The sequence below is a fragment of the Oncorhynchus mykiss genome, chromosome 19, assembly GCF_013265735.2.
Source record: "Oncorhynchus mykiss isolate Arlee chromosome 19, USDA_OmykA_1.1, whole genome shotgun sequence".
NCBI classification, from domain to species: Eukaryota; Metazoa; Chordata; class Actinopteri; order Salmoniformes; family Salmonidae; genus Oncorhynchus; species Oncorhynchus mykiss.
In genome coordinates, this window is record NC_048583.1 from 17,019,881 (window position 1) to 17,045,169 (window position 25,289).

The 25,289-nt window shown below is 41.6% G+C and overlaps 1 protein-coding gene and 1 long non-coding RNA gene across 5 annotated transcripts in view; both read left to right on the plus strand.

The window, feature by feature from the left end:
• The window catches only part of LOC118941347, a 23,585-nt gene extending 5,645 nt beyond the window's left edge, over positions 1-17,940 (plus strand). The window contains exon 3 of the long non-coding RNA XR_005037592.1: positions 17,880-17,940. This is a non-coding gene — a long non-coding RNA (uncharacterized LOC118941347). The remainder of the gene's footprint in view (positions 1-17,879) is intronic.
• A 5,350-nt stretch (positions 17,941-23,290) lies between these two features.
• LOC110498663 (phospholipid-transporting ATPase ABCA1) overlaps positions 23,291-25,289 on the plus strand; it is a 40,514-nt gene continuing 38,515 nt past the window's right edge. For all 4 annotated transcript variants that reach the window (XM_036954341.1, XM_036954342.1, XM_036954343.1 and 1 more), the window contains exon 1: positions 23,291-23,448. The gene's annotated coding sequence lies outside the window, so the exon portion shown is untranslated. The remainder of the gene's footprint in view (positions 23,449-25,289) is intronic.

The window sequence follows — 25,289 nt, forward strand, 5'->3', positions numbered from 1 at the left end:
ACACAAGTATAAACAACATGGGACCACGCAGCCATCATACCGCTAAGGAAGGAGACGCGTTCTGTGTCCTAGAGTTGAACGTACTTTGCAACTGCACATGGGGACAAAGATCGTACTTTTTGGAGAAATGTCCTCTGGCCTGATGAAACAAAAATAGAACTGTTTTGCCATAATGACCATCGTTAATGTTTGGAGGGAAAAGGGGGAGGCTTGAAAGCCGAAGAACACCATCCCAACCGTGAAGCACGGGGGTGGCTGCATCATGTTGTGGGGGTGTTTTGCTGCAGGAGGGACTGGTGCACTTCACAAAATAGATGGCATCATGAGCATGGACAATTATGTAGATATATTGAAGCATCAGCTCAAGACATCAATCAGGAAGTTAAAGCTTGGTCGCAAATGGGTCTTCCAAATAGACAATGACCCCAAGCAAAGTTGTGGCAAAATGGCTTAAGGACATCAAAGTCAAGGTACTGGAGTGGTCATCAGAAGCCCTGACCTCAAGCCTATATAAAAAATGTTTGGGCAGAACTGAAAAAGCGTGTGTGAACAAGAAGGCCTACAAACCTGACTCTGTCAGGAGGAATGTGCCAAAATTCACCCAACTTATTGTGGGAAGCTTGCGGAAGGCTAACAGAAACGTTTGACCTAAGCTAAACAATTTAAAGGCAATGCTACCAAATGCTAATTGAGTGTATGTAAACTTCTGACCCACTGGGAATGTGATGAAAGAAATAAAAGCTGAAATCACTCTCTACTATTATTCTGACATTTCACATTCTTAAAATAAAGTGATGATCCTAAGACAGGGCATTTTTACTAGGATTAAATGTCAGGAATTGTGAAACTGAGTTTAGATGTATTTGGCTAAGGTGTATGTAGGGTGTTGAAGGTGTTGAAGTCCTTCCGACTTCAACTGTATATCAACGAATAGGCAAGAGCACTAGAACAGTCTGCAACACCCGGCCTCCAACTACTAAAATCTGAAGTCAAATGTCTACTATTTGCTGATGATCTGGTGCTTCTGTCCCCAACCAAGGAGGGCCTACAGCAGCACCTAGATCTTCTGTACAGATTCTGTCAGACCTGGGGCCCTGACAGTAAATCTCAGTAAGACAAAAATAATGGTGTTCCAAAAAAGGTTCAGTTGCCAGGACCATGAATACAAATTCCATCTTGACACCATTGCCGGAGAGCACACAAAAAACTATACATACCTCGACCTAAACATCAGCGCCGCAGGTAACTTCCACAAAGCTGTGAACGATCTGAGAGACAAGGCAAGAAGGGCCTTCTTTGCCATCAAAATGAACCTAAAATTTGACATACCAATTAGCATCTGACTAAAAATAATTGAATCAGTTATAGAACTCATTGCCCTTTATGGTTGTGAGGTCTCGGGTCCGCTCACCAAGCAAGAATTCACAAAATGGGACAAACACCAAATTGAGACTCTGCATGCAGAATTCTGTGAAACTATCCTCCGTGTACAATGTAAAACAAAATATGCATGAAGAGTGGAATTAGCCTAATTATCAAAATCCAGAAAAAAGCTGCTAAATTTGACAACCTTCTAAAAAGAAGCGATTCCCAAACCTTCCATCACAAAGCCATCACCTACAGAGAAATTAACCTGGAGAAGAGCCCCCTAAGCAAGCTGGTCCTGGGGCTCTGTTCACAAACACAAACAGAACCCACAGAGACCCAGGACAGCAACACAATTAGACCCAACCAAATCATGAGAAAACAAGAAAGTATTACTTGACAGTTTGGAAAGAATTTACAAAACAACAGAGCAAATTAGAATGCTATTTGGCCATAAACAGAGAGTACACCATGGCAGAATACCTGACCACTGTGACTGATATTGAGAAAGGCCGCCAAAGGCAGACCTGGCTCTTAAGAGAAGGCTATGTGCACACTGCACAACAAAATGAGCTGCACTTCCTAATAACCTCCTGCCAAATGTGTGACCATATTAGAGACACATATTTCCTTCAGATTACACAGACCTACAAAGAATTGAAAAACAAATCCAATTTTGATAAACTCCCATATCTATTGGGTGAAATATCACAGTTTGCAATCACATCAGCAAGATTTGTGACCTGTTAGAGAGAGAGAGAGCTGTCAAGCTCAGAGCAGGCTTGTTTGGAAAGAACCGTAATATAAGGACTTTATTCCATCTACATCACCTTTAGTAAGGAACATATGAATCTGTCCTTTATCTTGCCTAGTTTTACTGTCTCTCTAAAAACAGATATGTACAAGCCTGTTTCAAATGACAAGTTAACAAAGGGTTAATAAGGGGTATGTGGTGAATTACCCCCCCCCCCCCCCCCCTCTAAACAGAAGTAAACAGGTTGTACACTCTGACCCAGTTTGTATAGACCAGTCAGTCTGGAAGTTGATAGAGGGGAGGATGAAACAATATCTGATTAAGGACAACTCCTACCTTCTACCCAGTGCCATGGCAGGGCTATAGGGGAAAGGGACACAGTAGGGGTTGTTTTTGGACCTCTTCCCCAATGAAAGCATGACCTCAGGGTCATCTCAGCAGAACTGGCTTTCCTCCAATGGTTGGTTTAGTTAACCCTTGTTTTAAATGTAGTCACAAACAATTCAGAGCAGAGGTCAAAGGCTTCCTTTCTGGGAATTCCATATTTTCTGTTTTCCAGCCCACAGTCACAAGATGGGAGGAACACACGCAGAGAAAAAACAAGACCCTAGTCACCTTTTAGAGCTCCAGGCTACTTACTATACGTTCTAGGATACGTGGCATCCTAAAATGGTCAATTCAACGTCAAATTAGTTGGGTTAAGTGAATCACTTGGCTTTTCTTATTTTCAGCCTAGTCAATTTGTCTAATCATTGTTTGAAAATTTACCTTTTTTTCCCTCAACATTATTTATTATTTTACCACTTTGTCTCCCCAATTGGTAGTTAGTCTTGTCCCATTGCTGTTACAGTCTTGTCCCAACTCACCTATGGACTCGGGAGAGACGAAGGTTGAGAGCCATGCGTCCTCCGAAACACGACCCTGCCAAGTCGCACTGCTTCTTGATACACTGCTCGCTTAACCCGGAAGCCAGCCGCACCAATGTGTCGGAGAAAACATGGTCCAGCTGACGACCGAAATCAGCTTGCAGGCGCCCAGCCTGCCACAAGGAGTTGCTAGAGCGCAATGGGACAAGGAAATCCCGGCTGGCCAAACCCTCCCCTAACCCGGACGACGCTGGGCCAATTGTGTGCCGCCTCATGGGTCTCCCGGTCATGGCCGGCTGTGACACAGCCTGGGATCAAACCCAGGTCTGTAGTGACGCCTCAAGCACTGCGATGCAGTGCCTTAGACCGCTGCGCCACTTGGGAAGCCCTTTTCTCAATATTATAAAGTAATCCATCTGTACAGTGTATAATTATGTGAAATCTGTTTTATCGGATTTAAATATCATATCATTATGCTAGTGCAAGCAAGCAACCTCTACTGTTGTGCACCATTTGTCCCTATATTCCACTAGATGGTGCAATGGTCCAGGGTTTTTATTTGTGTTCCTGTTGGGAAGCTAAATGAGTCACCGAAGATTCTAGAACATTACAGCGTCTCGGAACGCTTACGCAATTCCATCCATAGACCAATGTCTTCTCAGGAGAGATGAAACGGACACGAGAGACCAAGACATTCAAATAAGGACAATGAATAAGAAAATCTTTACTATTTTTCCCAAACGTACCCTTCCCACGAAGGTGACCAGCTCAAAATGAGAATCCTTTCCCCGCATAAGAGTATGGGCTAGGTGGCTACATGTAAACATACTCGTGCAGTGAAAAATATGTTGTAAAATGACGTGAATAATCAAATTGATGAGGAAGGTTTCAGTTTTAACATCCCATACCACAGATGGTAGATGGATCAGCTTGTGAGCTCTGGGGTTTTTCATAACAGAAACAGTTGAGGGACTTGACTTGAGCATGTTTTGGTCATTGATGAACGGCCTGTCATTTGGCTGGAAATAGTTGACAGTCAGACACACTATGTACAGACATAGACACACTATGTACACTATGTACAGATATCACTTCCTGTTTTGTGAGCCACACATCCTTCTTCCACATCCTTCTCCTTTTTCTTCATAATGACAACCTTTTCACATGCACCCACTGAAGCAGCTGACAAGGGCATGTGTTTCGTTGCTCTATTGAGTTGAGGGGCCCAGCCAGAAGTGACACTTAAGATTTTTACATTTATTAGGCACATTGTTTTGACAGATTTAGTTTTTACAGTATTGTATGTTAAGTACAGTAGGCTACTATTATTAGGATTGTTTATATACCTTACAGAATGCTCAATAATTGGTGTGCTGGATAACATTTAGTAAGATTGATGTAAAAAGTAATCTTTTAGTTGAATGTCATCAACTACTTTATCTGTCTGTGTTGTGTTGACTTGCATATGACTCTAGGTACATACAGTGGTGCAAAAAAATATTTAGTCAACCACCAACTGTGCAAGTTCTCCCACTTAAAAAGATGAGAGAGGCCTGTAATTTTCATCATAGCTACAACTATGACAGACAAAATGAGAAAAAAAATCCAGAAAATCACATTGTAGGATTTTTTATGAATTTATTTGCAAATTATGGTGGAAAATAAGTATTTGGTCACCTACAAACAAGCAAGATTTCTGTCTCTCACAGACCTGTAAATTCTTCTTTAAGAGGCTGCTCTGTCCTCCACTCGTTACCTGTAATAATGGCACCTGTTTGAACTTGTTATCAGTATAAAAGACACCTGTCCACAACCTCAAACAGTCACACTCCAAACTCCACTATGGCCAAGACCAAAGAGCTGTCAAAGGACACCAGAAACAAAATTGTAGACCTGCACCAGGCTGGGAACACTGAATCTGCAATAGGTAAGCAGCTTGGTTTGAAGAAATCAACTGTGGGAGCAATTATTAGGAAATGGAAGACATACAAGACCACTGATAATCTCCCTCGATCTGGGGCTCCACGCAAGATCTCACCCCGTGGGGTCAAAATGATCACAAGAACGGTGAGCAAAAATCCCAGAACCACACGGGGGGACCTAGTGAATGACCTGCAGAGAGCTGGGACCAAAGTAACAAAGCCTACCATCTGTAACACACTACGCCGCCAGGGACTCAAATCCTGCAGTGCCAGACGTGTCCCCCTGCTTAAGCCAGTACATGTCCAGGCCCGTCTGAAGTTTGCTAGAGAGCATTTGGATGATCCAGAAGAAGATTGGGAGAATGTCATATGGTCAGATGAAACCAAAATATAACTTTTTGGTAAACACTCAACTCGTCGTGTTTGGAGGACAAAGAATGCTGAGTTGCATCCAAAGAACACCATACCTACTGTGAAGCATGGGAGTGGAAACATCATGCTTTTGGGCTGTTTTTCTGCAAAGGAACCAGGACGACTGATCCGTTTAAAGAAAAGAATGAATGGGGCCATGTATCGTGAGATTTAGAGTGGAAACCTCCTTCCATCAGCAAGGGCATTGAAGATGAAACGTGGCTGGGTCTTTCAGCATGAAGGAGCGGCATGAAGGCAACGAAGGAGTGACTTCGTAAGAAGCATTTCAAGGTCCTGGAGTGGCCTAGCCAGTCTCCAGATCTCAACCCCATAGAACATATTTGGAGGGAGTTGAAAGTCTGTGTTGCCCAGCAACAGCCTCAAAACATCACTGCTCTAGAGGAGATCTGCATGGAGGAATGGGCCAAAATACCAGCAACAGTGTGTGAAAACCTTGTGAAGACTTACAGAAAACGTTTGACCTCTGTCATTGCCAACAAAGGGTATATAACAAAGTATTGAGATAAACTTTTGTTATTGACCAAATACTTATTTTCCACCATAATTTGCAAATAAATTCATAACAAATCCTACAATGTGATTTTCTGGATTTCTTTTCCTCATTTTGTCTGTCATAGTTGAAGTGTACCTATGATGAAAATTACAGGCCTCTCTCATTTTTTTAAGTGGGAAAACTTGCACAATTGGTGGCTGACTAAATACTTTTTTGCCCCACTGTATGTTTATTTAAAATAAACATCCTTATTTATTATTTTGGAAATATATATATATATATATATATATATATATCAATAATGTGTATATGTATATGAGGGGGAGTATTGGCACACTGGCTCCCCCCTTCCTCTCCCTCGTGTCTGCAGTGAGCAGCGCGTGCTGCTACTGCTCTCCAGTGGGATTGTTCAGCCTGCTATTCGTCAGCTGTGGGTTTTAATCGGTGCCTCATCTCCTTCAAGTAATCATCACCAAGGTCGAGGGGCTGAGCAATGCTATTCAGTAGTGTCACAGTCAGACACACACGCACAGTCAGTCACACTTACGCAAGCAGTGGAATTCAAGTTATCATTGAAGAATGAGATCACTCAAGAACGTGTCTTTGCCTGCCTGCCTGACATTGTTAGGTTGAATTGTCTCTTATGCCCATTTCTGACAGAAGATTTGGTTTGTTCCCGGTAAAAAAAATATAAGGCAATGTTTATATGAGCCCCTTTTCAAACCGCCCCCTTATTTACCACTAATTTGCAGGTATAACCCTTTTACATACAGTTGGAGTCGGAAGTTTACATACACTTAGATTGGAGTCATTAAAACTTGTTTTTCATCCACTCCACAAATTTCTTGTTAACGAACTATAGTTTTGGCAAGTCGGTTAGGACATCTACTTTGTGCTTCGTAATTTGTGCTTCGTAATTTTTTCCAACAATTGTTTACAGACAGATTATTTGACTTATAACTCACTGTATCACAATTCCAGTGGGTCAGAAGTTTACATACAATAAGTTGACTGTGCCTTTAAACAGATTGGAAAATTCCAGAAAATGATGTCATGGACTTTAAAAGCTTCTGATTGACATAATTTGAGTCAATCGGAGGTGTACCTGTGGATGTATTTCAAGGCCTACCTTCAAACTCAGTGCTTCTTTGCTTGACATCATAGGAAAATCAAAAGAAATCAGCCAAGACCTCAGAAACAAAATTGTAGACCACAAGTCTGATTCATCCTTGGGAGCAATTTCCAAACGCCTGAAGGTACAACGTTCATCTGTACAAACAATTGTACACAAGTATAAACACATGGGACCACGCAGCTGTCATACTGCTCAGGAAGAAGACGCGTTCTGTCTCCTAGAGATGAACGTACTTTGGTGCGAGAAGTGCAAATCAATCCCAGAACAACAGCAAAGGACCTTGCTGGATGCTGGAGGAAACCAGTAGAAAAGTATCTATATCCACAGTAAAACTAATTCTATATCGACGTAACCTGAAAGGTCACTCAGCAAGGAAGAAGCCACTGCTCCAAAACCTCTATAAAAAAGCCAGACTACAGTTTGCAACTGCACATGGGGACAAAGATCGTACTTTTTTGGAGAAATGTCCTCTGATGAAACAAAAATTGAACTGTTTGGCCATAATGACCATTGTTATGTTTGGGGGAAGCCTACAAACCTGACTCCGTTACACCAGCTCTGTCAGGAGGAATGGGCCAAAATTCACTCAACTTATTGTGGGAAGCTTGTGGAAGGCTAACAGAAACGTTTGACCCAAGTTAAACAATTTAAAGGCAATGCTACCAAATACTAATTGAGTATATGTAAACTTCTGACCCACTGGGAATGAGATGAAAGAAATAAAAGCTGAAATAAATCACTCTCTACTATTATTCTGACATTTCACATTCTCAAAATAAAGTGGTGATCCTAACTGACCTAAGACAGGGAATTTTTACTAGGATTAAATGTCAGGAATTGTGAAACTAAGTTTAAATGTATTTGGCTAAGGTGTATGTAAACTTCCGACTTCAACTGTATCAGTGGGTAAATGGCAAATTGAAAGGTGTGGTGGAGGCTGTTTGCTGTTCAAATTGGGGTCGTGTTTAACAATGGAATTGTTAATGATTTCCCCAGCAAAAAAAGCAGAGAACCATTCACCCAGACCCGATACCTGTATTTTGGCTACAAGGTCTGTGAAAATGAATGCATCATGGCAAGGTGTATAGGTGGCTTTTATTTTGCCATGTTTTTTTTACCCCCTACAACCTTCAGATGTACAGTGCCTTCAGAAAGTATTCAGACCCTTTGACTTTTTCAACATTTTGTTACATTACAGCCTTATTCAAAAATAGATTCAATAAATACAATCCTCAACAATCTACACACAATACCCCACAATGACAAAGCGAAAACAGGTTTTTAGATTCTTTTGCAAATTTATTCAAATAAGAAAACAGAAATACCTTATTTACATAGGTATTCAGACCCTTCATTTTGAGACTCGAAATTGAGCTCTGGTGCATTAAAGGAATTGTCCGTAGAGGTCCGAGACAGGATTGTGTCGAGGCACAGATCTGGTGAAGGGTACGGACAATTCCTTCGACCTCATGGCTTGGTTTTTGCTCTGATATGCACTGTCAACTGTGGGACCTTATATAGACAGGTGTGTGCCTTTCCAAATCATGTCCAGTCAATTGAATTTACCACAGGTAGACTCCAGTCAAGTTGTAGAAACATCTGAAGGATGATCAATGGAAACAAGATGTACCTGAGCTCATTTTGGAGTCTCATATCAAAGGGTCTAAATACTTGTGTAAATAATGTATTTGTTTTTGTCTAAAAACCTGTTTTTGCTTTGTCATTATTAGTGGTGTAAAGTACTTAAGTAGTACTTTAAAGTATTTTTACTTAAGTTGTTTTTGGGGGTATCTGTACTTTACTTTACTATTTATATTTTTGACATTGTTTACTGTTATTTCACTACATTCGTCAATAGAATGATGTACTTTTTACTCCGTACATTTTTCCCTGACACCCAAAAATACTTGTTACATTTTGAATGCTTAGCCGGACCGAAAATGGTCCAGTTCGCACACTTATCAAGAGAACATCCCTGGTCATCCCTACTGCCTCTGATCTGGCAGACTCACCAACCACAAATGCTTTGTCTTTAAATGATGTCTGAGTGTTGGAGTGTGACCCTGGCTATCCGTAAATAAAAGTAACATTGTGCCATCTGGTTTGCTTAATATAAGGATTTTAAAATGATTTGTACTTTTACTTTTGATACTTAAGTATATTTTAGCAACTACATTTACTTTTGATACTTAAGTATATTTAACACCAAATACTTAAAAAACTTTTACTCAAGTAGTATTTTACTGGGTGACTTCTACTTGAGTCATTTTCTATTAAGGTATCTTTACTTTTACTCAAGTATGAGAATGTAGTATTTTTCCACCACTAGTCATTATGGGGTATTGTATGTAGATTGATGAGGATGGAGAAAAAAATAATAATAATTGAATAAAGCTGTATCGTAACAAAATGTGGGAAAATGTTAAGGGATCAGAATACTTTCTGAATGCACCTGGGATTTATATTCAACCTATTATGAGGCTTGGTTCATTGTCAGACTCATTTCATACTAGGGATTGAATTACATACAGTCATATTTAGCTTGGTGCTCTAAAAAATAGGGCATTGTTTTTCGAGCATCTATAGGGATGCCCTGTTAATATTACAGTGGGTGAAGGTGTGTCCATGGTGCCAACCAAGATACCCCCCCCAGCAATCTTGTAATTGAAACCCTGTTTGTTACGAAAATAGGTATTTCATACATCCATCGTCAGCCTCTGAATCTGACTACTTCAAAGGGCCTGCTTAAAATAGACTGGGTGATCCCTTTGGGAACCGAATGAACGCTCAGTCTTTCAATATACTTTTTTTATACCATCTTTTTATGCAATAAAATGTTAAACACATCTGCTTAAGGACCAGGAGTTTTTCCTGAGCATGTGACCCAACCAGGAAAACTCTAGCCCCTATAGTACAGCCTTTAACTCTGGCTTAGAGCTTTTCCTGATCAGGTCACGTAGTCAGAAAAGCCCCTGGCCCTAACTATGGGAGAAGTGAGTACATTCCGACCAGAGACCTCAGTGGTTCATAACCGGTAGTTTTTCATGTTGTCGGCACAAAGTTAGGGAAGTGAAACATGCAGTTATGCGCAGTCAGCAGAGCAGCGGCACTGTTGGTCAGGGGCCCATGTTGCGACAGCGATAGCCTACCCTCCAACACACTGGGGTAGAAGAAACAACAACTGTCTGTTAGACAAAACATCAACTGAAAGAGAAACGTATTCAAGGCCAAGCAGATAGTCATGAAAAACAGAGGGGGCAACCACCACTCTGCCCATGAAAGAGATAAAGAGAGAGGGGACAGTGTTGTAGCCAGCTGTTGGGGTTGAATGGGCCTTTATGTGACAATGGGCTGTAGATGGTTGGTTGGTCAGCAGGCACTAGACACAGACGGGCAGACAGAACACATACCGTTGAAGTCGGAAGTTTACATACACTTAGGTTGGAGTCATTAAAACTCGTTTTTCAACCACTCCACAAATATCTTGTTAACAAACTATAGTTTTGATAAGTCGGTCAGGACATCTACTTTGTGAATGACACAAGTCATTTTTCTAACAACTGTTTACAGACAGATTATTTCACTTATAATTCACTGTATAACAATTCCAGTGGGTCAGAAGTTGACATACACTAAGTTGACTTTGCCTTTAAACAACTTGGAAAATTCCAGAAAATTATGTCATGGCTTTAGAAGCTTTTGATAGGCTAATTTACATAATTTGAGTCAAATAGAGGTGTACCTGTGGATGTATTTCAAGGCCTACCTTAATAAATAAATACAATTGTAGACCCCCACAGGTCTGGTTCATCCTTGGGTGCAATTTCCAAACGCCTGAAGGTACCATGTTCATCTGTACAAACAATAGTACGCAAGTATAAACACATGGGACCACGCAGCTGTCATTCCGCTCAGGAAGGAGGCGCATTCTGTCTCCTAGAGATGAACGTACTTTGGTGCTATAAGTGCAAATCAATCCCAGAACAACAGCAAAGGACCTTGTGAAGATGCTGGAGGAAACCGGTACAAACTTTCTATATCCACAGGAAAACGAGTCCTCTATCGACAACCTGAAAGTTCGCTCTGCAAGGAAGAAGCCACTGCTCCAAAACCGCCATAAATAACTTTTTGGGAAAATGTCCTCTGGTCTGATGAAACAAAAATAGAACTGTTTGGCCATAATGACCATCATTATGTTTGGAGGAAAATGGGGGATGCTTGCAAGCCGAAGAACACCATCCCAACCGTGAAGCATGGAGGTGGCAGCATCATGTTGTGGGGGTGCTTTGCTGCAGCACTTCACAAAATAGATGGCATCACGAGGAAAGAAAATTATGTGGATATATTGAAGCAACATCTCAAGACAAGTTAAAGCTTGGTCGCAAATGGGACTTCCAAATGGACAATGACCCCAAGTATACATCCAAAGTTGTGACAAAATGGCTTAAGGACAACAAAGTCAAGGTATTGGAGTGGCCATCACAAAGCTCTGACCTCAATCCCATAGAAAATTTGTGGGCAGAACTGAAAAAGCGTGTGCGAGCAAGGAGGCCTATAAACCTGACTCAGTTACACCAGCTCTGTCAGGAGGAATGGGACAAAATTCACCCAGCTTATTGTGGGAAGCTTGTGGAAGGCTACCTGAAACATTTGACCTAAGTTAAACAATTTAAAGGTAATGCTACCAAATGCTAATTGAGTGTATGTAAACTTCTGACCCCACTGGGAATGTGATGAAAGAAATGAAAGCTGAAATAAATCATTCTCTACTATTATTCTGACATTTCACAATCTTAAAATAGTGGTGATCCTAACTGACCTAAGACAGGGAATTTTTACTAGGATTAAATGTCAGGAATTGTAAAAAAAAAAAAAACATTTTTTGTATGTATTTGGCTAAGGTGTATGTAAACTTCCGACTTCAACTGTATGTGGGAGTGTTACACATGTATGTTGCTGTCAATTGTTTTTGGCCTACTTGTGAAAATACACATTCTCAAACAAAATGCTCATACTTTTACCGTTTTGTTTTCCAGAATTAAAGTAACTAATATAGTATCCTTCCATACGCTTATATTTGATAAGGTATATTCATTTAACTATTTCCTCTAACACTCCCTTGTAAATCAATGAATTCTACTGAGCGTTTAACCAAAAAGGATTAAAAAACAAATGTACACAATAAGTATTAAACAGTTTCAATAAGAGATTTAAATGCAGGTCATAGCTCCTAATCTTTTTTTTTTAGAATTGTCAACCACATCAATAGGAGGCTTGTAATGCCCTTTGTAAATAAGTCTTACAGTGCAATGTAACGTACTGCTTGGCGTAAACTGTCAACATGTTGGACAACATAATATAGGTTTCCAATTCCCAAATTGTACTAATGACAAACACCCCCATAACAACTTTATCAATGCATAGGCTTTACAGTTAGTGCTAGGGGAGACAAACACATATCAGTCCTAGGAAGTACATTTTCCCCCAATACAGCAGCTATCAGTATGAATGTTGGTGCAAGAAAGGCAAGGGTGTACGTTTTTTTCCCCCCGGGGTGGGGTGGGGGGGGGGTGTAAATGTGGGATTAATCAACATAATCCTAATGAGTGTGAAAGTCAAACATTTTAACGCACCGCCAACCGAGTAACTTGGTGCTGATGGAACATAGTGAAGGTGCTTAGTAAATACTGAGTCATTGGTTCTGTAGACTTCAGCTCTCATAACACAGACCACATAGCATGTGATGCTTCAGTCTACAGATGATTCATGTTCTTATCCTGAGGTAGAGGTTTTCCCTAGTAGATCCGGTTTTCCCTAGTAGATCCGGTTTTCCCTAGTGGAACCGGTTTTCCCTAGTGGAACCGGTTTTCCCTAGTGAATCAATTTTTTGTATTTATTTTTTCTCCCTAGTAGACCTTATTTTTTCCCTTTTAGACCCTAGTTTTTCCCTATGAGATCCAGTTACTTTTTCCGTATAGAGTTTTTCTCTAGTACAGGAATCATGCACTCTAAAGAAAATATTCTGGGTTGCTTGGTTGACCCAACTGCTGGGTTGCAGGTGTTGGGTCACTTAGTTGGGTTGTTTTCAAAAACGTTGGGGTTATTGATGCTGGGTGATTGAGATACCACCCGGCAGGTCAGCTCAGAAAGCTAGATCTGTGACTTACTTGGGGCATGGCTTTCAGATCCCTTTTTGGGCCACCCATGAGAGGAAATGTCATTCCGGTGAATCTGTTCTGTTGTATTGTTTTCACATGTTAGGGTCAAACACGGACACTTTTTAGGCTTTAAAGAGGCACAAGAAATGTTTTTCTTTTATCAAAAATATGTATTGGGAGGAACGTGGTTTATGTTATAGATCATCTGTATAATAATGTTATATTTTTTACCCCATTTTCGTGGTATCTAATTGGTAGTTACAGTCTTGTCCCATTGCTGCAACTCCCGTACGGACTCGGGAGAGGCGAAGGTCGAGAGCCGTGCGTCCTTACAAAACACATCCCAGCCAAGCCACTGCTTCTTGACACAACGCCCTCTTAACCCGGAAGCCAGCCGCACCAATGTGTCGGAGGAAACACCGTACACCTGGCGACCGTGTCAGCGTGCACTGTGCCCGGCCCGCCACAGGAGTCGCTAGTGCGCGATGGGACAAGAACATCCCTGCCGGCCAAACCCTCCCCTAACCCAGACGACGCTGGGCCAATTGTGCGCCACCCCATGGGTCTCCCGGTCGAGCACGGACTCGAACAAGGATCTCTAGTGGCACAGCTAGCACTGCGATGCAGTGCTTTAGGCTACTGCGCCACTCAGGAGGCCAATAATGTTATGTTTAAAGGTGCAATATGCAGAAATAATTCACCTAATTTCAGTTTGTGACAAAACAACCAAGTATAGTGTAGAGATTCATTGTACCATTTAAACTGCTGTACTTTCCATAATCAAAAATATTGTATTTTGAGCTGTTAAACAAAAATAAAAATAAAAGATGCAAAACATAGAAATAGCGCCCAAAGGACAGATCTATCGCTTCTTGGACTTGGTTTCAATGGGAATGACATCTATAACTGACTGTCTATGTCAATTTGGTCAGGTCGTCCAAAAAGTGACATATTGCAGCATTAAATCACATATGACCATGTTCTTATAAATATTACCCTAAAACCAAGTAGCCATTGTGGTATTCTGCTATTTCGAGCCATAATATTCTCCTCCACAGCCCAATGACATCATTCCACTTTCACCTAGTTCCTGCCGGCTGCGAAGCGAGGTTACTATCGGTCAAATCTGCTTTTCATGCGGAGTGGAGAGCAGAGCGGATGTTTCTCTTCTCTAGCGTTTCTTTCGATAAGATGCAATGATTTCGAACATTTTGTGTTTAGCTTCATTATGTTTTCGTCAACATTATTACATTAAAAGATGTATGTTTCTATGGTTATATTTATCTGATAAACGATGTGTGATGAAAACGAATTGTTCTGATCATCGATGGCTGGTTTTGTATGAAAAATGTCAGACAGAAAGAAAGGAATGAGTGGTGCATATTTTGAGACAAGAATGGACACTTTTACAGGTCCAGGAGGGTAATTAGTTTATTTCACAATTACAGGACACGGTACACATATAAAAATGTACCATTATCCGTTCTATATATAGCCAACTATTTATTACCTTGTAACCCCCACCTTCTTTTCTCGCTCACTCAGAGGTTACTATCGGACAAACCATCCTCCTCCGCGAATCAACTGTGCTGCCCACATTGCATACTGGCAGGCAGGCGTGCCTTTGTTTTCAACACAGCTGTGTTTCTGTATTCTTTAACGCGTACTTTTCGGATAATGGGGACGTGCAGGCAGTCTCTGTTCCCATTGTATCGTGGTCTTCTTGACACACCGTTATTGAGGTTAGCTTGCTATGGGTAATGGCGTTGAAAAACTAGGCATTTCGGAAATTGAGGGAGCGCAATCTTGATTATGAAACTCATTTCAGATTGAGGCAATGTCAATTGTGCAAAACACAAATAGGCGACCCAAGTCATTCATTTCAATGGTCAACATTTTCTGTGGCAAATGTTATTTGATGAGTGAATGTTCCTCATTCAACATGATGGTCATTATGCTCATGTTCATCATGTGTTTGATATTTTGAATAAGTCATTAGTCTTATCATATTTATAAAGATAAAGCCTCTTCTAAAGGCAGCATCCTTTTGACTGCCGCTTTCTCCGTGAATCTGGTTCTCTGCTCTAGACCAAGTAGCCCCCTCTATTGACCACCACATAACTGCTCGCTCTTAAAAGGGCAACGCCACGGTGTGCTCCCCCAATTAACAAACCCACATTGCGGTAAATAGGCAGCATCTCTTCCTCCTACGACTAAATATGTTTTGGGGCTCTGTAATAATAGACGACTGTCGGTGATGTAGTGGTAAAAAAAAAAAAAATTGCTGGGGAAACAGATCACCGGTTGCGAAAAAAAACCCAAGTTAAACTCCAAATGGTTTCAATTTGTTTTTTTTCCGCAAAAGGAAGGTAAACTGTCGTGCAAAAAAAAGTGTGTTAACAAAAATAATTGCAGTTAGAGTGCAGTATAACTTAAGTTATAGTGCAGTATGCTGCAAATACTGCATCCAAAACACAGTTTTTACAGCAGTAATTTTACAGTTTATCTGCAGTGCATTACAACTGCATTTCAACTACAGTAATTAAATTACTGTGTCCAAAATACCACAGTCAACTGCCATTTCAATTGAATTTCAGCCTATGTCTAATTGTAAGGGTCAATTAGCCCAGTCACGGACCAGGATGTCTTGCTCCCAGGCAGACTAAATAACTTTTTTGCCCGCTTTGAGGACAATACAGTGCCACTGACACGGCCTGCAACGAAAACATGCGGTCTCTCCTTCACTGCAGCCGAGGTGAGTAAGACATTTAAACGTGTTAACCCTCGCAAGGCTGCAGGCCCAGATGGCATCCCCAGCCGCGCCCTCAGAGCATGCGCAGACCAGCTGGCCGGTGTGTTTACGGACATATTCAATCAATCCCTATACCAGTCTGCTGTTCCCACATGCTTCAAGAGGGCCACCATTGTTCCTGTTCCCAAGAAAGCTAAGGTAACTGAGCTAAATGACTACCGCCCCGTAGCACTCACATCCGTCATCATGAAGTGCTTTGAGAGACTAGTCAAGGACCATATCACCTCCACCCTACCTGACACCGTAGACCCACTCCAATTTGCTTACCGCCCAAATAGGTCCACAGACGATGCAATCTCAACCACACTGCACACTGCCCTAACCCATCTGGACAAGAGGAATACCTATGTGAGAATGCTGTTCATCGACTACAGCTCGGCATTCAACACCATAGTACCCTCCAAGCTCGTCATCAAGCTCGAGACCCTGGGTCTCGACCCCGCCCTGTGCAACTGGGTACTGGACTTCCTGACGGGCCGCCCCCAGGTGGTGAGGGTAGGCAACAACATCTCCTCCCCGCTGATCCTCAACACTGGGGCCCCACAAGGTTGCGTTCTGAGCCCTCTCCTGTACTCCCTGTTCACCCACGACTGCGTGGCCACGCACGCCTCCAACTCAATCATCAAGTTTGCGGACGACACAACAGTGGTAGGCTTGATTACCAACAACGATGAGACGGCCTACAGGGAGGAGGTGAGGGCCCTCGGAGTGTGGTGTCAGGAAAACAACCTCACACTCAACGTCAACAAAACTAAGGAGATGATTGTGGACTTCAGGAAACAGCAGAGGGAACACCCCCCTATCCACATCGATGGAACAGTAGTGGAGAGGGTAGCAAGTTTTAAGTTCCTCGGCATACACATCACAGACAAACTGAATTGGTCCACTCACACAGACAGCATCGTGAAGAAGGCGCAGCAGCGCCTCTTCAACCTCAGGAGGCTGAAGAAATTCGGCTTGTCACCAAAAGCACTCACAAACTTCTACAGATGCACAATCGAGAGCATCCTGGCGGGCTGTATCACCGCCTGGTATGGCAACTGCACCGCCCTCAACCGTAAGGCTCTCCAGAGGGTAGTGAGGTCTGCACAACGCATCACCGGGGGCAAACTACCTGCCCTCCAGGACACCTACACCACCCGATGTCACAGGAAGGCCATAAAGATCATCAAGGACATCAACCACCCGAGCCACTGCCTGTTCACCCCGCTATCATCCAGAAGGCGAGGTCAGTACAGGTGCATCAAAGCTGGGACCGAGAGACTGAAAAACAGCTTCTATCTCAAGGCCATCAGACTGTTAAACAGCCACCACTAACACTGAGTGGCTGCTGCCAACACACTGACACTGACTCAACTCCAGCCACTTTAATAATGGGAATTGATGGGAAATGATGTAAATATATCACTAGCCACTTTAAACAATGCTACCTTATATAAATGTTACTTACCCTACATTATTCATCTCATATGCATACGTATATACTGTACTCTATATCATCGACGGTATCCTTATGTAATACATGTATCACTAGCCACTTTATACTATACTATGCCACTTTGTTTACATACTCATCTCATTTGTACATACTGTACCCGATACCATCTACTGTATCTTGCCTATGCTGCTCTGTACCATCACTCATTCATATATCCTTATGTACATATTCTTTATCCCCTTACACTGTGTACAAGACAGTAGTTTTGGAATTGTTAGTTAGATTACTTGTTATTACTGCATTGTCGGAACTAGAAGCACAAGCATTTCGCTACACTCGCATTAACATCTGCTAACCATGTGTATGTGACAAATAAAATTTGATTTGATTTGATTTGATTTGATTTGTTATATCTGGAGTACTTCTCCTGTCTTATCCGGTGTCCTGTGTGAATTTCAGTATGCTCTCTCTAATTCTCTCTTTCTTTCTTTCTCTCTCTCGGAGGACCTGAGCCCTAGGATCATGCCTCAAGACTACATGGCATGATGACTCCTTGCTGTCCCCAGTCCACCTGGCCGTGCTGCTGCTCCAGTTTCAACTGTTCTGCCTGCGGATATGGAACCCTGACCTGTTCACTGGACGTGCTACCTGTCCCAGACCTGCTGTTTTCAACTCTCTAGAGACAGCAGGAGCGGTAGAGATACTCTTAATGATTGGCTATGAAAAGCCAACTGACATTTACTCCTGAGGTGCTGACTTGCTGCACCCTCGACAACTACTGTGATTATTATTATTTGACCATGCTGGTCATTTATGAACATTTGAACATCTTTGCCATGTTCTGTTATAATCTCCAACCGGCACAGCCAAAAGAGGACTGGCCACCCCTCATAGCCTGGTTTCTCTCTGGATTTCTTCCTAGGTTCTGGCCTTTCTAGGGAGTTTTTCCTAGACACTGTGCTTCTACACCTGCATTGTTTGCTGTTTGGGGTTTTAGGCTGGGTTTCTGTACAGCACTTTGAGATATCAGCTGACGTAAGAAGGGCTATATAAATACATTTGATTTGAGTCAGCCGGGGGCCGATTATTATTACACTGTGCTGCAGGTATCCTAGTGGTTAGAGCATTGGACTAGTTACCGAAAGGTTGCAAGATCGAATCCCCGAGCTGACAAGGTACAACTCTGTCGTTCTGCCCCTGAACTAGGCAGTTAACCCACTGTTCCTAGGCCATCATTGAAAATAAGAATTTACCTTCCCTTAAATAAAGGTTAAAAAAACATAAAAATAAAGGAGACTACATAAACCATTTAAACTGGAACAACCATTTCAGTAACGGGTGCAATACATCTAACTGATTTGATTAGTTTAGAAAAAGTATGTTGTGCATCTTTGTGTTGCATGTGATTAATCAATCAATAAATGTACTTGCAAAAACAATCCTAAAAAAAATCTACCGGGCCTCTCGGGTGGCGCAGTGGTCTAAGGCACTGCATCGCAGTGCTAGCTCTGCCCAATGAGACTCTGGGTTCAAGCCCAGGCTCTGTTGGGGTGAAAAAAGGGGGTAAAATTAAATGAATAAATAAAATGTAAAAAATCTACCTGCTGGGAAATATGATAATGATGGGTGTGGTTTTGATGGAGAACTTTTACTCTCCACAGGTAAAACTGACACAATCACATTCTCAAACACAACTCTGGTTATTAACACCAACACTGGGATTATTTTACACTATTTGAGAGTTACATTAACTCTGTATGGGTTAAATTAACACCTGAATCAACACTAGAAATGTTACACTGAAAAATCAACACGAGGTAACACTGGCCGATTTGCTGTGTAAGTGATATTCATCAAGAATCAATGGGTAGTATCAGTCATTTAAATGTTTTTATTTTATTTTTACAAATAACACAGAGTGGGCCTTTAATGTCATCAACTTGAACATCATTGTCACGTTCTGACCTTTTATTTCCTTTGTTTTGTTGTTATTTAGTATGGTCAGGGCGTGAGTTGGGGTGGGCAGTCTATGTTTGTTTTTCTATGATTTTGGGATTTCTATGTTTCGGCCTAGTATGGTTCTCAATCAGAGGCAGGTGTCAAAGTTGTTTCTGATTGAGAATCATACTTAGGTAGCCTGGGTTTCACTGTTTGTTTGTGGGTGTTTGTTTCCGTGTCTGTGTTTGTTCGCCACACGGTACTGTTTCGGTTTTGTTCACGTTAATTGTTTTTGTATTAGTGTTCATGTTGAGTTTTTTCATATTAAAAACATGGACACTTACCAAGCCGCATTTTGGTCCTCCGATCCTTCTCGCCTTTCCTCTTCGGACGAAGAGGAGGAAAACCATTACAATAATGAAGTCAATTGAGCTTTGTGAGGATAATAATTGATCCGTTTTCAATACAGTTGTCTCTCTTAATCAGGGTCCTCCTTTATCCTTATTGTTTGAGCTAAATGAATCCTATTTATTGATGGATTATATGTCTAATCTCTCCTAACTGCTGTCTAATTGAAACGCAACCCCTACTGTGTGGTAGTGTCCAACTACCCCTTTAGGAAAAAAGGAAGACTTTTAGTAAACTGTCTTCAAGGTACAGTGGATCAGTGGAAGCTGATGAGGGGAGTACGGCTTATAATAATGGCTGGAACTGAGCGAATAGAATGGCATGAGTTTGATGTATTTGATTCCACTCCAGCCATTACCACGAGACCGTCCTCCTCAATGAAGGTGCCACCAACCTCCTGTGCAGTAAATGAGTATAGAAACAGTAATCTACATTTAAAAATATATTTAGATATACATAAAGATACAGTATAGATTCACCATCTTACAGTAAAGCTACAAAGATAGGCTACTGTAAGGAACAGCCTTTGTGTTGCCCTCAAAAGGACTTAAGTCAACAAATTAAGATCTTAAGGGTTCATGAACGTTACAAGATTCAACAACTGAGACATAAACTAAACAAGTTCCACAGACATGTGACTAACAGAAATGGAAGAATGTGTCCCTGGACAAAGGGGGGTCAAAATCAAAAGTAACAGTCAATATCTGGTGTGGCCACCAGCTGCATTAAGTACTGCAGTGCATCTCCTCCTTATGGACTGCACCAGATTTGCCCGTTCTTGCTGTGGCACCTGCAAGTTCCTGGACATTTCTGGGGGGAAATGGCCCAAGCCCTCACCCTCCGATCCAACAGGCCCCAGACGTGCTCAATGGAATTGAGATCCGGGCTCTTCGCTGGCCATGGCAGAACACTGACATTCCTGTCTTGCAGGAAATCACGCACAGAATTAGCAGTATGGCTGGTGGCATTGTCATGCTGCAGGGTCATGTCAGGATGAGCCTGCAGGAAGGAAACCACATGAGGGAGGAGGATGTCTTCCCTGTAACGCACAGCTTTGAGATTGCCTGCAAAATGACAACAAGCTCAGTCCGATGACACACTGCCCCAGACCATGATGGACCCTTCACCTCCAAATCTAGTCTAGTGTCTAGTGAGGACCTGCGTTACAACAGGCCTACAAGCCCTCAGTCCAGCCTCTCAGTCTGAGCACTGATAGAGGGATTGTGCATTCCTGGTGTAACCCGAGCAGTTGTTGTTGCCATCCTGTACCTGTCCCGCAGGTGTGATGTTCGAGGGTGTACCGATCCTGTGTAGGTGTTGTTACACGTGATCTGCCACTGCGAGGACGATCAGCTGTCCGTCCTGTCTCCCTGTAGCTCTGTCTTAGGCTTCTCACAGTACGGACATTGCGATTTATTGCCCTGGCCACATCTGCAGTCCTCACGCCTCCTTGCAGCATGCGTAAGGCACGTTCACGCAGATGAGCAGGGACCCTGGACATCTTTCTTTTGCCGTTTTTCAGAGTCAGTAGAAAGGCCTCTTTAGTGTCCTAAGTTTTCATAACTGTGACCTTAATTTCCTACCGTCTGTAAGCTGTTAGTTTCTTAACGACCGTTCCACAAGTGCATGTTCATTAATTGTTTATGGTTCATTGAACACGCATGGGAAACAGTGTTTAAACCCTTTACAATGAAGATCTATTAAGTTATTTGTATTTTTACGAATTATCTTTGAAAGACAGGATCCTGAAAAAGGGACGTTTCATTTTTGCTGAGTTTGTGTATGTAAGACTGTATTACAGTAAGACTAAACCTAAGAGACTAGACAAGGTAAAGATTGAACAGCAGATGGTCGATCCCTTTGCAGAGAGATGCTACCATGTCCTTGCACCCATCCTCTAAAGACAAAGACACAAACCAATTAGGATTACTCTACTCAACAATCTGTGATACATCTTCAACATTCAACTTATACCCAGCCTCAGAGTGTATTTTCTCCTGTAGTCTAGTTGATTTACATCTGATATTGGCCCTAGTCATTAAATCAAATTTGATTGGTCACATATATGCGATTAGCAGATGTTATTTGCGGTTGTAGCGAAAGCTTGTGCTTCTAGCTCCGACAGTGCAGTGATATCTAACAAGTAATATCTATCAAATTACACAACATATACCCAATACACACAAATCTAAGTAGGAATTAATTAAGACTATATACATATGGACGAACGATGTCAGAGCGGAACGGACCAAGATACAGTAGAATAGTATAGAATACAGTATATACATGTGAGATGAGTAATTCAAGATATGTAAACATTATTAAGTGAATGAGATATTGCAGAATAGTATAGAAAACAGTATATACATATGAGATGAGTAATGCCAGATATGTAAACATTAAAGTGACCAGTGATTTCTAGTCTATGCCTATAGGCAGCAGCCTCTAATGTGCTAGTGATGGCTGTTTAACAGGCTGATGGCCTTGAAATAGAAGCTGTTTTTCAGTCTCTCGGTCCCAGCTTTGATGCACCTGTACTGACCTTGCCTTCTGGATGATAGCGGGGTGAACAGGCAGTGGCTCAGGTGGTTGATGTCCTTGATGATCTTTTTGGCCTTCCTGTGACATCGGGGGCTGTAGGTGTCCTGGAGGGTGGGTAGTTTGCCCCCGGTAATGCGTTGGGCAGACCGCACCACCCTCTGGAGAGCCTTGCGGTTGTGGGTGGTGCAGTTGCCATACCAGGCGGTGATACAGCCCGACAGGATGCTTTCAATTGTGCATCTGTAAAAGTTTGAGGGTTTTAATTGACATGCCAAATTAATTTAGCCTCCTGTCTGTGTGGGTGGTCCATTTCAGTTTATCAGTGATGTGTACGCCAAGGAACTTGAAGCTTTCCACTTTCTCCACTGCAGTCCTGTCAATGTAGATACGGGGGTGCACCCTCTGCTGTTTCCCGAAGCCCTGAATGCAGCTCGTTGAACAGTATTCTGTAGTTAGTTAACCACTGAACCTGGTCATCAAGCTTGTGTGTCTAGTTACTGTTTAGTCAAAGTCACTGAGGTGGAATGGTCTTTGGGTCAATAAATATCAATATGCTATGACAGACTCTAAATGGACGTTAAATCTGAAGTTCAAACAATATAGAATTATATTTCAAAAGGATAAAACAGAATTCTATTTGTATAAAGTGTGTGAACTGATATGCCTTCAGATTGAACCTACATTTAGAGTCTGTCATAGAATACTGGTATTTATTGGACTCGATTATGTCCCCAATGGCCACTGACAAGACTGAGCACTTGTTTTCAACCACAAATTAGGCTATTATACAGATATAACAATTACACAATCATAAAATGATTATATACATTGCATGGACGGATTCAATACCGAAAGAAATATGTATAGGGCGCCGTAGCCCTCTTAAGAGCTGTTATTTTTACTCTACACGTGCGTCCCGTTTAAGTAGACCGCAACACAACCAGCCTTGGATCCTTTTGACCGCGAGTTACCTTTCCTCTTCCGAAAGCGGCTGCATTGGCTGCCCCTATAAAAGCTTGGAGGAGAAAAAAAGCAGTTCTGTTAGAACCAGATACAGAGCAGCGAAGACAATAACGGTCGTGAAAAGGCGAATACAAAAGCGTCCATTGGACATTTTCCAATTCAAGGAATTAATTATATTTGATGAACATTGAATAATTGGAATTTCGCAGCATTAGGGGAAAAGGTCGGTTGTTTTTCTTTATTCGTTTTTGTTGTTTCTTTGTTAAGTGGCTCTGTGGGTGATATGCATTGTGTCATGCAACATCCTAAAGGAACTTTATCATTTGATATGTACAGAACGGATGTATATGGTTGCGGATGTATATGGTTGTTTGATTCAGTCTGTAAATCTTTTCAAAACAAAAGCGCATCTTTGCCTCCGCGCCTGTATAGTACGCGACATTGTTCACAACAATCAGCACATGATTTCCAGTGTTTATCCTTAATCAAATGTATTGAATAACTTATGCATTTATGAGGTTTTTGGTAGGATGGGTAAGATGACAAACTGTGGGTCGTGTATTTGATGTCCTTTATCGCATATTACCGTATTGTGTTTGATGAATACAGTGTATGGGCTACAGCATCTGTTGCTGTTCATTGTATGGAAGAGTCTGCGCTACGCTGAATGACCGAAAGTAACCCCTTCCTCTTGAAACAATGAAACATCCAGCATGAAGTTCTGAAATTATTTCGATAATTATATTGCACTGACATGGTTGACATTCGATTACAATTTTAGAATGTAACGTCTTAGATTGTGTACTTGTTTTTATAGTGAAATTATGTTATTGTTTTAATGAATGCTTTTTTCTGATTCATTGATTCAGGCTTGATGTTGTAGGTAAAGGAAGGAGATGTTTACCAAACGGGTTTTGCAATTCTGTTTTTTTGTCGATCCATCGTTGACCATAGTGGTTGTCATATTGTTATTCATTCGTTTTTTTTTTCATAGGCTGTTTCATCAAAGCATTGCATAATTTTGTTCTTTTAGCCTTTGTATTCATATTCTGAATGATTTTTGCAATGTTTTGAGACGTAGTTGAAACCATAACAGGCAATTGGATAAAAAGGCAACCGCATTGATTAATTTGGATTTAAAACATATGATCATCATATGGACATGGCATTATCCTAGAACAACTCTGCACCAGGCAACCGCATTGATTAATTTGCAGAGGCTGTTGTTTACAACTTCTAGGCCTACTGTAGTGGTTTGTTATGGTATGCGTTGAAGCTGATGGAAAAACAACCTAAAAAAAACAACGACTTCCAATGTAACCAATACACGATCTGTTCATTAGAACATCTGTTTTTATTATGCCGGTCCCCGAGGTAGACGATCATACCGATTTTGCCAAATTACATCATTTGAATAGGCTATCCATCCACCCAGGCTGCTAATGAAATGTTACCTGCGTAGCCTGCTGGTCCTTCATTCGTCTCGAGAATAGACATTCAAATTGTTTGAGAGCTTGTTGCATCGCCATCATTTTACCTTTATTTAACTAGGCAAGTCAGTTAATATTTTTTTTTATAATGACAGCCTAGGAACAGTGGGTTAACTGCCTTGTTCAGGGGCAGAACGACAGATTTTTTACCTCGTCAGCTCGGGGATTTGATTTTACAACCTTTCGGTTACTAGTCCAACGCCCTAACCACCAGGCCACCAGCCTCCCCAAAATTGATGGAATGGCAAGTTCAGACTAAAAGGACTACATTAAAAGGACACTCTCACCCTGAGCGAAAAAAGTGCTAACTTTTTCATTGCATTCTGGTCCCCCGTGGGAATCAAACCCACAACCTTGGCATCTACCAACTGAGCCACACAGAGACCCATTCACAGAGACCCATTCATGTCCTAAAAACTCTGTTGCATCTGAAAGTATTTAATAGTACAGCTGGCTATATAATTAGATAAATAGTAACAGCATTCGCCTCATGCAATTGTAGGGATTGTTAATTTCTGTATCGCAATTGCTGGATTGAATTGAAATGTCATGTTATGAGGACATCTGGTAGTTT